The sequence below is a fragment of the Thalia democratica genome, unplaced genomic scaffold, assembly GCF_965202585.1.
Source record: "Thalia democratica unplaced genomic scaffold, ktThaDemo2.hap1.1 HAP1_SCAFFOLD_565, whole genome shotgun sequence".
In the NCBI taxonomy this organism is placed as follows: Eukaryota; Metazoa; Chordata; class Thaliacea; order Salpida; family Salpidae; genus Thalia; species Thalia democratica.
This window is the reverse complement of record NW_028139591.1, coordinates 1-12,500: the sequence shown is the minus strand read 5'-3', so window position 1 is coordinate 12,500 and position 12,500 is coordinate 1. Positions and strand designations below refer to the sequence as shown.

At 35.4% G+C, this 12,500-nt stretch overlaps 4 non-coding genes and 1 pseudogene across 4 annotated transcripts; all 5 read left to right on the top strand.

Annotated features, from left to right (window-relative positions):
- Positions 1 to 947: 947 nt before the first annotated feature.
- Positions 948 to 1,066, top strand: LOC145846679 (5S ribosomal RNA). Its single transcript, XR_014370835.1, has one exon. It is a non-coding gene; the product is annotated as a 5S ribosomal RNA (ribosomal RNA).
- Positions 1,067 to 4,466: 3,400 nt separating this feature from the next.
- Positions 4,467 to 4,585, top strand: LOC145846666 (5S ribosomal RNA). The gene has a single exon (XR_014370824.1). It is a non-coding gene; the product is annotated as a 5S ribosomal RNA (ribosomal RNA).
- Positions 4,586 to 7,874: 3,289 nt separating this feature from the next.
- On the top strand, positions 7,875 to 9,682 carry LOC145846683 (small subunit ribosomal RNA). Its single transcript, XR_014370839.1, has one exon. It is a non-coding gene; the product is annotated as a small subunit ribosomal RNA (ribosomal RNA).
- A 182-nt stretch (positions 9,683 to 9,864) lies between these two features.
- On the top strand, positions 9,865 to 10,017 carry LOC145846671 (5.8S ribosomal RNA). The gene has a single exon (XR_014370828.1). It is a non-coding gene; the product is annotated as a 5.8S ribosomal RNA (ribosomal RNA).
- Positions 10,018 to 10,239: 222 nt separating this feature from the next.
- On the top strand, positions 10,240 to 12,500 carry LOC145846691 (large subunit ribosomal RNA; annotated as a pseudogene; the record flags this gene model as incomplete).

Sequence of the window (12,500 nt, the reverse complement as noted above, 5' to 3'; positions counted from 1 at the left end):
ACGCGCGCTAAGATAAATACAAGCCTGATTGCTGAAAATGTATTCTATTTGAATAAGGTAAGTATCAACACCAAGGAAGCAATTCCTTTATTATAAACTCATACTCTGACATTGCGCTAATATTGCTCGTGAATTGTTATTTAGTTTAAAAATATAATTTATATTACTTTTATTTTATTTTACTATTTTATATTTTTATTAAAAAATTTCTTGTTTAGTTTCTAAGCAACCACAGTTACGTTTATATGTTTAGTTCTATTGTATTCTATATTTATCGATAATTTAATAAATGTTTTAAAAGACTATTCTGGTTTTCCACGCTCTCTTCAAAAATGTGAGTTCTTTTAATTCTTCCACTTAATTATTCATTTTAAAGTAAACAACTAGTTATACTATACAACTAGTTATATTATTACATTATAATGTATGTGTATTATATACTATCATTTTATAACATAAACATAGTTGAGTTATTAAATTAAACGTCAAATATTTTATTACCTAAAATTAAGTTAATCGTAAAATCTGATGTAGTATGAGATATTCCTTAGAAACTAACTATAAATATTCTTGAAGTAAAACAATACCATCTATAAATAGAACAATGAGAAATAGTAAAACAAACTAAACACAACATGTTTATTTTAACAATATTTTTTATTTAGTTTAATCTAATCTAGTTTACTTAATAAACTTTACTTCTAATTATCATAGTATTTAATATAGAATATAGTTAACAATCTTTTAAACAAAGTCTTAAATAAAGTTACAGGGAGTAATTGTAATTAAAACACCAAAAAAAAAAGGTATTAATAAAAAAAATACTTACATCAAGTTAAAATTTTATAAGGATTAATTTTAAAATATCAAATCGATTGTAAATCAAGTGCAAATAGGTTTTTTAAACAAACCGAAGGGTTTATAAAGGCTTGTAAACGGTTTCAGACGCCTACGACCATACCACACTGAGCACACCCCATCTCGTCCGATCTGGGAAGTTAAGCAGTGTCGGGCGTGGTTAGTACTTAGATGGGTGACCGCTTGGGAATACCACGTGCCGTAGGCTTTTGCTTTTTGAATTCATCTTTTTTGTACTATTTTTCTTTCTGACCTATTTATACTTATTACTCGTTTATTTACATTTTTTTAACGCTTAAAAGAAAAGTAACTTCTAGTTATTAGCAAATAAAAACGTAAGCCAATCAGATAACGTTATTTGCTGTTTAAACCAATTAGAGCGCTAAAAAAGTGGTTTGACCAGTTTGAGATATCGAAAAAATAATTGCACCATCTTGTAGAGTACAATTTTCTGAGTTAAAATTAATACAATTAGTCTTTTATACTAAAACTTAAAAGTTTTTTTGTCCACAAACAAATCACTTGAAAAATCAAACGAAAATAAATTTTGCACTTTTGTATTGTGAGTCATAATAAGTTATTTACTGTTACCAACAGATACTAGCAAAAGCTTCTTAAAGTTTTGTATTAACTTAATGTATTTGTAATAAATTTTACTTAATAGAAACTATTGAATTACGTTTACTTAGTTTACTTTTGTATGTGTATTAAATATATAGCAATTTTGTTTGAACTTAAATAAGGACTATTAAACTATTAAAAGAAAACTATCAAAGTTTACTAACTCAAAAGCTAAATCTTAGTTTTATTGTTATAAACATTTATGTTGTAATTTACTAATAACTAAATGAGTTTATTTCAAACAAAAAGAATTAAATAATGTTATGTTATGTCAAGCCTCCTATATGAGGTATATAGGTATATAAGGTATACAAGCTTATGTTTGAAAGTTATAATAATAAAAATAAAAATAAATATTTAGTTGGTAAAATTTGTATGTTTTAATATGCTTTGAAATTAGAGTTAGTATAGAAGTTTTTTTTTAAGTATAATAAATATAAATATTTAGTTACTAACAATAAACTAAAATACCAATTTTGTAGTTATTACAAAAAAAAAAACAAAAATATTATACAAAAGTTTCATAATTATAAGCTTTGAATAACTTTACTTCATAACTATATTCATGTTTGCATATTTAAATTATAAAAAGTTAGTGTTTTGTGTATTGACTTTATGATTATTTTATTTTAGTAACTGTTAGTTTTATACTTTAATAAAAGAAATATGGTTAACAAGTAAGTTAAAAATGAAAGAAGCATAAAAAAACACACTATTTAACTGCTTATTCAATAGTTTGATTATTTAATTATTTTTCTGTTATATAGTTTAATCGTATTGTATAAAAAATACAGAGGTTTAAAGTAAGTTTGAATAAAAATAAAACAAAACATATAAAAAACAGTTCAAATACATAGTTTTTTTTTTTAATGTTCGCGATGGAGAAAACAATGGAGAAAATTTAATTCTTTAATAATAAGTAGTAATTTAAAAAAAAAATAATACAAATAAAGTTATACAATATATATACAATAGTTTGTCAAACTAGGCAAAAAAGAGTAGGCCACCACTACAATCCAATGTTCCAACTGGAAATTCAATGAGATCGTTACTGTACTTGTGATGAACGTTGATAATCCCAAAGATTGTAAGTCGAAGGCCTTACCCAACCTAACCAGCGCACTGGTTTTCTTACAACTGAATTAATCAACATTTAATATTGAATATAATCATTATTGATAGATAGAGGAATGTTGACAATCAACAACAGATTGTAAGTCAAAGGCATTACTCGACCAAAGTACCCACAACCTAGATTGAACAACATTTATTAGATAGATTTGTTTATTGATAGATAGAGAAATATTGACAATCCACAACAGATTGTAAGTCAAAGGCATTACTCGACCCAAGTACCCACAACCTAGATTGAACAACATTTGTTAGATAGATTTGTTAAATAGATAGATAGTACAGTATAATCTCAAAGAATTTGAAGTTGAACATTGAACAATAGTGGCCACCATTTCAGGCCTGCTGGCAGCTAGATTACAGCCCCCGGCTACGCAGACCTGCAATATTGATGAAAAAAAACAGTATATATATTTCCGAATCTGACTTTGAGTACTTTTTATATATTATTAACAAAGTTTTTTAGGGGTAATATCTGTTTAGTTCTTTAATATATCTTTAAAATAAAACACTAAATTAATAACATAATAATAATAATATTTTGTTTTTAATTCGTTAATAAAGTTATTTAATAATATTATATATTAAATGTATATAATAAGTTTAAGTAATAAAATAAATATAATATAACAAATATATTGTATAATAATAATTTTAAAATTAGTAAAAAATAAATAAACATAGTTGAGTTATCAAATTAAACAAACTAGAACGTCAAGTATTTAATTACTAAAATTAATTTAATTTAAATTCAAATTGACACTGTAATTGACATGTAATTGTAATTGACAAAATTATAAAAATCAACCTATTTATATAGCAAAATATTTCTTTATCTTTGTCGTGGCGTTGGGTCTTTGGTCTTGACAGCTAACTCATAAGCGGAAGGTTGTGAGATCGAGTCCCGCTAGTCGTCACGCAAGACATATACTTGAGAGCCGGAGTTAAATTTCTTTGTCATTTGAATTTGAACGCCTGCTAGACAGGCAATTTTTTTGTTATTTAGTGATTTATTAAAGCAGTTTTGCGTTTTACGTTTTTAGCAGACATGCAGTTTCCACTATGACATTGTTTACGTTAATTAATTGTCTCTCAAAATATATTTATATTATATCACATTAAATGAAAAAATAAGTTAACTATCTTATATTAATTTAAATAACGTTTATATAACCTTTTACTAAATTTTTATAAGTTTAATATTCTTATCAATTATTTTATATATTACTTTTTTAAGGTGTTTAAAACTTTTAGAAGCTGTATGTAATGTCTTTTAGTTTAATAGTTCTGTTAAACTATAAAAAAATATAAACATGGTTGAGTTATCAAATTAAACAAAATAGAACGTCAAGTATATAATTACTAAAATTAATTTAATTAAAAAAAAATCTCAGGTAATCTAAAATGTCAGGAATTATTTAAAAATAAATATAAATTTAAAACTTATTATATTGAAAAGATTGATGAATAATACTCTTGAATGTATGCAATGTTTGTATTTGTAATGCAATAACATAAATGGATAGATCAATGACAAATTGTAAACATATTGTATTATTTTATTTTACGATTTTATTTATTTAATTCAATAATTCAATAAACTTTACTTCTACTTGTCCTGGTCTTAGGTAATTTATAGATAACAATTATTTAAACAAACACTTTTGTACAGTTACAATACAGTTTTAGTACAGTTTGGGAGTAACTGTTGATAAAAAAAAACAAAAAAAAAGGTTAATTCAGGTTAAAATTTTATAAGGAATAATTTTAAAATATCAAATTGATTGTAAATCAAGTGCAAATAGGTTTTTTAAACAAACCGAAGGGTTTATAAAGGCTTGTAAACGCTTTCAAACGCCTACGACCATACCACACTGAGCACACCCCATCTCGTCCGATCTGGGAAGTTAAGCAGTGTCGGGCGTGGTTAGTACTTAGATGGGTGACCGCTTGGGAATACCACGTGCCGTAGGCTTTTGCTTTTTGAATTCATCTTTTTGTACTATTTTTCTTTCTGACCTATTTATACATATTACTCGTTTATTTACATTTCTTTAACGCTTAAAAGAAAAGTAAATTCTAGTTATTAGCAAATAAAAACGTAAGCCAATCAGATAACGTTATTTGCTGTTTAAACCAATTAGAGCGCTAAAAAAGTGGTTTGACCAGTTTGAGATATCGAAAAAATAATGGCACCATCTTGTAGAGTACAATTTTCTGAGTTAAAATTAATACAATTAGTCTTTTATACTAAAACTTAAAAGTTTTTTTGTCCACAAACAAATCACTTGAAAAATCAAACGAAAATAAATTTTGCACTTTTGTATTGTGAGTCATAATAAGTTATTTACTGTTACCAACAGATACTAGCAAAAGCTTTTTAAAGTTTTGTATTAACTTAATGTATTTGTACTTAGTTTAAATTAATAGAGTTTATTTGGTTTACTTTATTATGTGTATTGAATGTGATACAACTAAAACAAAACAAACAAGGAGAGTACTTGAATAGAACCAACACAATTTACAGACCAGTTGTGTACTAAACTTAAAGCAATTCTGAATAGTGAATATGCAGTTATTATTATAAGTTCAAAGTTCACTTTAACTTAATTTAATGTATTTTGTAAATTGGTTTTATTTAATAGATAGTAGTGAATTACTTTATTTAATTTACTTTAGTATGTGTTATATAACTTTATTTAAACAAGAAGCAAAACGGGATTATACTTTCAATAAACTACACAATTTACAGACCAGTTGTGTACTAAATTTAAAGCAATTCTGAATAGTGAATATGCAGTTATTATTTAAGTTCAAAGTTCATTTTTATTTATTTTAATGTATTTTGTAAATTGGTTTTATATAATAGATAGTAGTGAATTACTTTATTTAATTTACTTTAGTATGTGTTGTATAACTTTATTTAAACCAGAAGCAAAACGGGATTATACTTTCAATAAACTACACAATTTACAGACCAGTTGTGTACTAAATAAAAAGCTATTGTGAATAGTGAATATGCAATTGTTATTATAAGTTTATAAGTTCACAGTTTACAAAAGCTTAACAATTTAGTTATTATTTTGTTCATATTTGCATATCTAATTTATGAAAAGTTAGTGTTATGTGTATTGGCTTTTTAATTTCTTTATTTGTAGAACTGCTAGTTTTATATTCTAAAGAAACATGTTTAAATAAATATGTTTAACAAGTAACTTAAAAATGGAAGAAATATATTGTATATATTGAACTATTTATATTTATTCTAGCTATTTGCTTAGTGTATTTATTAATGTGATTATTTTATTTTGTTGTTTGTCTTATAGTTTAATCGTATTGTGTTGAAATATATATAACAAATACAGAGGTTTAAAGTAAGTTTAAATGAAAATAAAATAAGACATATAGTTGAAATTATAAAATTATAAGTTTAAAAAAATAGTTTTTTTTTTTTTTTCTTTGTTTGTTTGATTGTTTGTTTATTATATAATCGCGACGTTTCATTTTATTACTTTTAAGCATACTAAATATAATAATAGGTATAGTTATAGGAAAAATTCTATTAGTTTCTAATGTAATAAAAAAGTTTATTTCCACAAATAAATAAATACCTGAAAAATCAAATGAAAAATAAATTTCGCACTCTTGTATTGTGAGTCATAATAGGTTATTTACTGTTACCAACAGATACTAGCGAAGGCTTTTTAAAGTTCTATGTTAATTCAATGTATTTGTACTTAGTTTTATTAAAATGACAGTATTTTTAGTTAAGTATGTTTATTTAACGTTGTGTAACTCAAGTAAAACCAGAAGCAAATAAGGAGACTACTTTCAATAAACTACACAAATTAAAAATATATTATTATTTATAAATCAATCGTGTTGTGTTTCAAAATACATTTTTCAAATAATGTTTTACAAGTATTTATCAGTTATTTAGTTTTCTTTTTATAGTTTAGCTGTATTGTTTTATTTATTTGTTATTATTTTTATTTAATTGTTTGCTTATTATATTTATCGCCATGTGCTTAAAAAATAAAACAACTATAAAGGTTTAAAAAGTAAGTTTAAATAAAAATAAAATGAAACATATAAAATAAGTTTATGATTTTTTTATTATTATTATTTTTATTTAATTGTTTGCTTATTATATTTATCGCGATGTGCTTAAAAGAATAGAACAAATACAAAGGTTTAAATTGTAAGTTTTAAATAAAATAAAATGTAACATATAAAATAAGCTTATGTTTGATTTTTTTATTTTATTTTTATTTATTTTTATTTAATTGTTTGTTTATTATATTTATCGCGATCTGCTTAAAAAAATAAAACGAGTATTAAGGTTTGAAAAGGTTATTAAATAAAAATAAAATGAAACATATAAAATAAGCTTATGTTTTTATTTTTATTTTTTTTTTTATTATTATTTTTATTCAATTGTTTGTTTATTATATTTATCGCAATGTGCTTAAAACGATAAAACAAATATAAAGATTTAAAAAGTAAGTTTAAATAAAAAATAATACAAATAAAGCTTATTTATAATAAACAAACATATTTAAAACATTATAAAAAGTAGTTTATATATATTATTTTTTATTTATTTCTTTTAAACATATTAAATAAAGTATAAAAAAAGTATTAAAACATTTAAACGTAGCATAAATAAGCTTAAAATATTAAAAAAATTGAAAAGAAACAAAGAAATTTAAAAAAAATCGGGAAAAATCGGCAAAAAAGTTCAACAACAACATTTGAGCATCATACGCGTATGCATTACTTTACACTAGTGAGAGAGACGTGTTTGTGCGTTCGGTCGACTTGGCGAGAAAGCGGGCTTAAAGCATTACTGTTTAGCACCCGAGGCGCGGCTATTGCAGCGGCGGCGAACGTGCTATGTAAACGCATCGGAGCAGCGTATGAAAAACTACAAGCGTCCAGCGGCGGTAGGCTTATAGCTTTGCGAAGTCGTCGAGACGAGTAGCCGACGCAGGCACGGCTCGAGGCGGGTAACTGCAGCAGACAGATGGCGTGTTGCTGCTGACGAGTTAACCGGCAGAAGGCAAACGGTTGGTCGGGAGAAAGAACAGTCAGTTGTATAGCTGCATGCTGCAGTCGACGCGGGCTGGCGCTTTAAACAGCAAAAGGCCGGCGCCGACTTTCAGTAACGTTCGCAAGGCTTTTAAGCCGAGTGATAGAAAAGGTCTGTATTTATACAGTAAAAACGCTCAGTCGAGCAACGGGTTTAAACGCCCTCGGATAGTTATCTGGTTGATCCTGCCAGTAGTCATATGCTTGTCTCAAAGATTAAGCCATGCAAGTGTAAGTACGAGCTCACGTACAGTGAAACTGCGAATGGCTCATTAAATCAGTTATGGTTCATTTGATTGTACGCTTTTACATGGATAACTGTGGCAATTCTAGAGCTAATACATGCGTAAAGCGCCGAACTGACGTGAGGCGCGCATTTATCAGACCAAAACTAACCGGCTTTCGGGTCGTTACAATGGTGACTCTGGATAAGCTTGCGGATCGCACGGCCTAGTGCTGGCGACATCTCATTAAAGCAACTGCCCTATCAACTATCGTCGGTACGGTATCGGCCTACCGAGGTTGTAACGGGTGACGGAGAATCAGGGTTCGATTCCGGAGAGGGAGCCTGAGAAACGGCTACCACATCCAAGGAAGGCAGCAGGCGCGCAAATTACCCATTCCCGGCTCGGGGAGGTAGTGACGAAAAATAACAATGCAGACCTCGTACGAGGTCCTGCAATTGGAATGAGTACACTTTAAACTTTTTAACGAGTATCCATTGGAGGGCAAGTCTGGTGCCAGCAGCCGCGGTAATTCCAGCTCCAAAAGTGTATATTTAAGTTGTTGCGGTTGAAAAGCTCGTAGTTGGATATAGGGACGGCGAGGTTGGTCGGTCGAAAGGCTAGCACTGGCCTCGTTGTTCTTGTTGGTCGGTGCCTTCGCGGTGCTCTTAACTGAGTGTTGCGGTGGTCCGGCAAGTTTACCTTGAAAAAATTAGAGTGTTCAAAGCAGGCTTTACGCTTGTATAATGTTGCATGGAATAATGGAATAGGACCTCGGTTCTATTTTGTTGGTTTTCGGAGCACGAGGTAATGATTAATAGGAACGGACGGGGGCATCCGTACTGTGCCGTTAGAGGTGAAATTCTTGGATCGGCGCAAGACGAACGACTGCGAAAGCATTTGCCAAGAATGTTTTCTTTAATCAAGAGCGAAAGTCAGAGGTTCGAAGACGATCAGATACCGTCCTAGTTCTGACCTTAAACGATGCCGACTAGCGATCGGGCAGTGTCGAACTTAAGAACTGTCCGGCAGCTTCCGGGAAACCAAAGTCTTTGGGTTCCGGGGGAAGTATGGTTGCAAAGCTGAAACTTAAAGGAATTGACGGAAGGGCACCACCAGGAGTGGAGCCTGCGGCTTAATTTGACTCAACACGGGAAATCTCACCCGGCCCGGACACAGCGAGGATTGACAGATTGAGAGCTCTTTCTTGATTCTGTGGGTGGTGGTGCATGGCCGTTCTTAGTTGGTGGAGCGATTTGTCTGGTTAATTCCGATAACGAACGAGACTCTTACTTGCTAAATAGCTGCTCGACCCATTGGGTCGGAGACAACTTCTTAGAGGGACTAGTGGCGTTTAGCCACACGAGATTGAGCAATAACAGGTCTGTGATGCCCTTAGATGTTCGGGGCCGCACGCGCGCTACACTGACCGGATCATCGTGTGTTCCCTAGGCCGAAAGGTCCGGGTAATCCGTTGAACCCCGGTCGTGCTAGGGATAGGGACTTGCAATTGTTTCCCTTGAACGAGGAATTCCCAGTAAGCGCGAGTCATTAGCTTGCGTTGATTACGTCCCTGCCCTTTGTACACACCGCCCGTCGCTACTACCGATTGAATGGTTTAGTGAGGTCCTCCGATTGAGCCTGGTACGTGCGGCAACGCACTCGCCGGTGTTCGAAAAGACGATCGAACTTGATCATTTAGAGGAAGTAAAAGTCGTAACAAGGTTTCCGTAGGTGAACCTGCGGAAGGATCATTAACGAATCGAAATTTGATTTCAAGCGACGTCTCTTCTTCGAAGGGACCGAGCCCTGTAACTGTTATAGTTCGGTCGCGTTGCTTCCTGACAGCGGGAGTAATAATTCAGCACGCAAGTGCTGGCGCGGCCGCTTCTTTTTGAACACGATTTTTTGGTTGCATTGAGATTGATTAACACGAGAGATCTCTTAGCGGTGGATCACTCGGCTCGAGCGTCGATGAAGGACGGAGCTAGCTCCGAGAAGTAATGTGAATTGCAGGACACATTGAGCATCGATATTCTGAACGCGTATTGCGGCCTCGGGTAATCCTGGGGCCACGTCCGTCTCAGGGTCTTTAACACACCGATCCTTTCATTAGTTTGAAAGTGCCTGCGACTCGTTTCTTAATTGAGGAGCGTGTCGTCAAAGACAGCTGGTCTGGCGATTTCACAGCTGAAGCGTGAGCAGCCTGCTGGCCTCGGGTGAGGTAGCAACGACGGTAGGTGCTCGAGAATAAGTTAAGTGACTTCAAAAGGCCGACGTACAAAGCGCATGTACTTTTATAGTACATCACTTTTGACCTGAGATCGGGCGGGACGACCCGCTGAACTTAAGCATATCACTAAGCGGAGGAAAAGAAACTAACAAGGATTCCCCTAGTAACGGCGAGTGAAGCGGGATAAGCCCAGCGCTAAATCCGAGCCTTTTTGGAGGGCGAGGAAATGTAGCGTATGGAATTCAGCATGCGGCGAACCAACGACTGCCCACGTTCTTCTGATCGAGGCCTTTTCCCAGAGCGGGTGTTAGGCCCTTGGCGGCGGTCGTAATTCGTCCTAGCGGTTTTCCCGGAGTCGGGTTGTTTGGAAATGCAGCCCTAAGCGGGTGGTAAACTCCATCTAAGGCTAAATACTGGCTCGAGACCGATAGCGAACAAGTACCGTGAGGGAAAGTTGAAAAGCACTTTGAAGAGAGAGTTAAAGAGTACGTGAAACCGCTTGGAGGCAAACGGAGGCGCCCATCGAGTCGCCGGACGTTTTCAGGCGCTGCGAGAGCTGTCCTACTGTTTGAGTGATCTTCGGAGACTCTTACGGTTGCGCTGGCGTCGCGGCGCTGCACTAGCGTTCGGCGAGGGCCGCGACCGGTTGCTGGGCTGACTTTGGTCGTTCGCAAGGTAGCTCTTCTTCGGAAGAGTGTTATAGGCGTTCGATTAGCTTCGGCTCGGCGACCGAGGAGAGATTCCGCGTCGGTCTTCGGACAGGCTGCGTGTTGATCGCTGGAATACGGCTTTGGAAACTGCTCGCAGTCTCTAGAGTTTGTACAAGGCCTTCTTCGCGTTAGCGCTCAGACGCCAGGGGTCTGCGGCTTAAGCTGGCCACGTCTCCGACCCGTCTTGAAACACGGACCAAGGAGTCTAACACGCGCGCGAGGTGTTGGGCAGTACGAAACCCGAAAGCACAGTGAAGGCAAACGAGGCGAGATCCTTTCATTAGGCGCATCGCCGGCCGATCCCATAGGCCGCGTCCTAGGGTCGAGCAAGAGCGTGCTTGTTGGGACCCGAAAGATGGTGAACTATGCCTGAACAGGCTGAAGCCAGAGGAAACTCTGGTGGAGGGCCGTAGCGGTTCTGACGTGCAAATCGATCGTCGAATTTGGGCATAGGGGCGAAAGACTAATCGAACCATCTAGTAGCTGGTTCCTTCCGAAGTTTCCCTCAGGATAGCTGGCGCTTAGTCGCAGTTTTATCTGGTAAAGCGAATGATTAGAGGCCTTGGGGACGAAACGACCTCAACCTATTCTCAAACTTTAAATTGGTAAGAAGCCGGACTCACTCAATTGGAGTCTCGGCACGTGAATGCGAATGCCAAGTGGGCCACTCTTGGTAAGCAGGACTGGCGATGCGGGATGAACCGAACGTTCGGTTAAGGCGTCCGATGCAGGGACGTTCATGAGAGACCACAAAAGGTGTTGGTTGATATAGACAGCAGGACGGTGGCCATGGAAGTCGGAAACCGCTAAGGAGTGTGTAACAACTCACCTGCCGAATCAATCAGCCCTGAAAATGGATGACGCTCGAACGTCGAGCCTATACCGAACCGTCGCGGCAGTACGGGCACACGGTGCGATAAGCCGCGACGAGTAGGAAGGCCGCGGCGGCCAGCGCAGAAGCTTTGGGCGTGAGCCCGAGTGGAGCGGCCGTCGGTGCAGATCTTGGTGGAAGTAGCAAATATTCAAACGAGAACTTTGAAGGCCGAAGTGGAGAAGGGTTCCATGTGAACAGCAGTTGAACATGGGTCAGTCGACCCTAAGGCATAGCCGAACGGCGTTCTGAAGCGGAGTGGTGCTCGCATTGCTCCCGTTGGCCGAAAGGGAATCTGGTTAACATTCCCGAACCTTGACACGGAGATAGGCGCCTCACGGTGCCAAGTGCGGTGACGCAAACGAACTCGGAGACGCTGGCGCGAGTCCCGGGAAGAGTTCTCTTTTCTTGGTAAGAGACAGTGACCCTGGAATCGGTTCGCCCGGAGATAGGGACCTAAGTCTCGTAAAGCACCACGGCTCTTGTGGTGTCCGGTGCGCTCGCGTCGGCCCTTGAAAATCCGAGGGAGACGGTGTAATTTTCGTGCAAGCTCGTACCCATATCCGCAGCAGGTCTCCAAGGTGAAAAGCCTCTGGCCGATAGAACAATGTAGGTAAGGGAAGTCGGCAAACTGGATCCGTAACTTCGGGACAAGGATTGGCTCTAAGGGCTGAGCCGTTCGGGCTGTGGTACGAAGCACGAATGCGGGACTGTACCGGACTGAGCGAATGCCGGCAGCAATGCTGGCGTGAGCACGGACC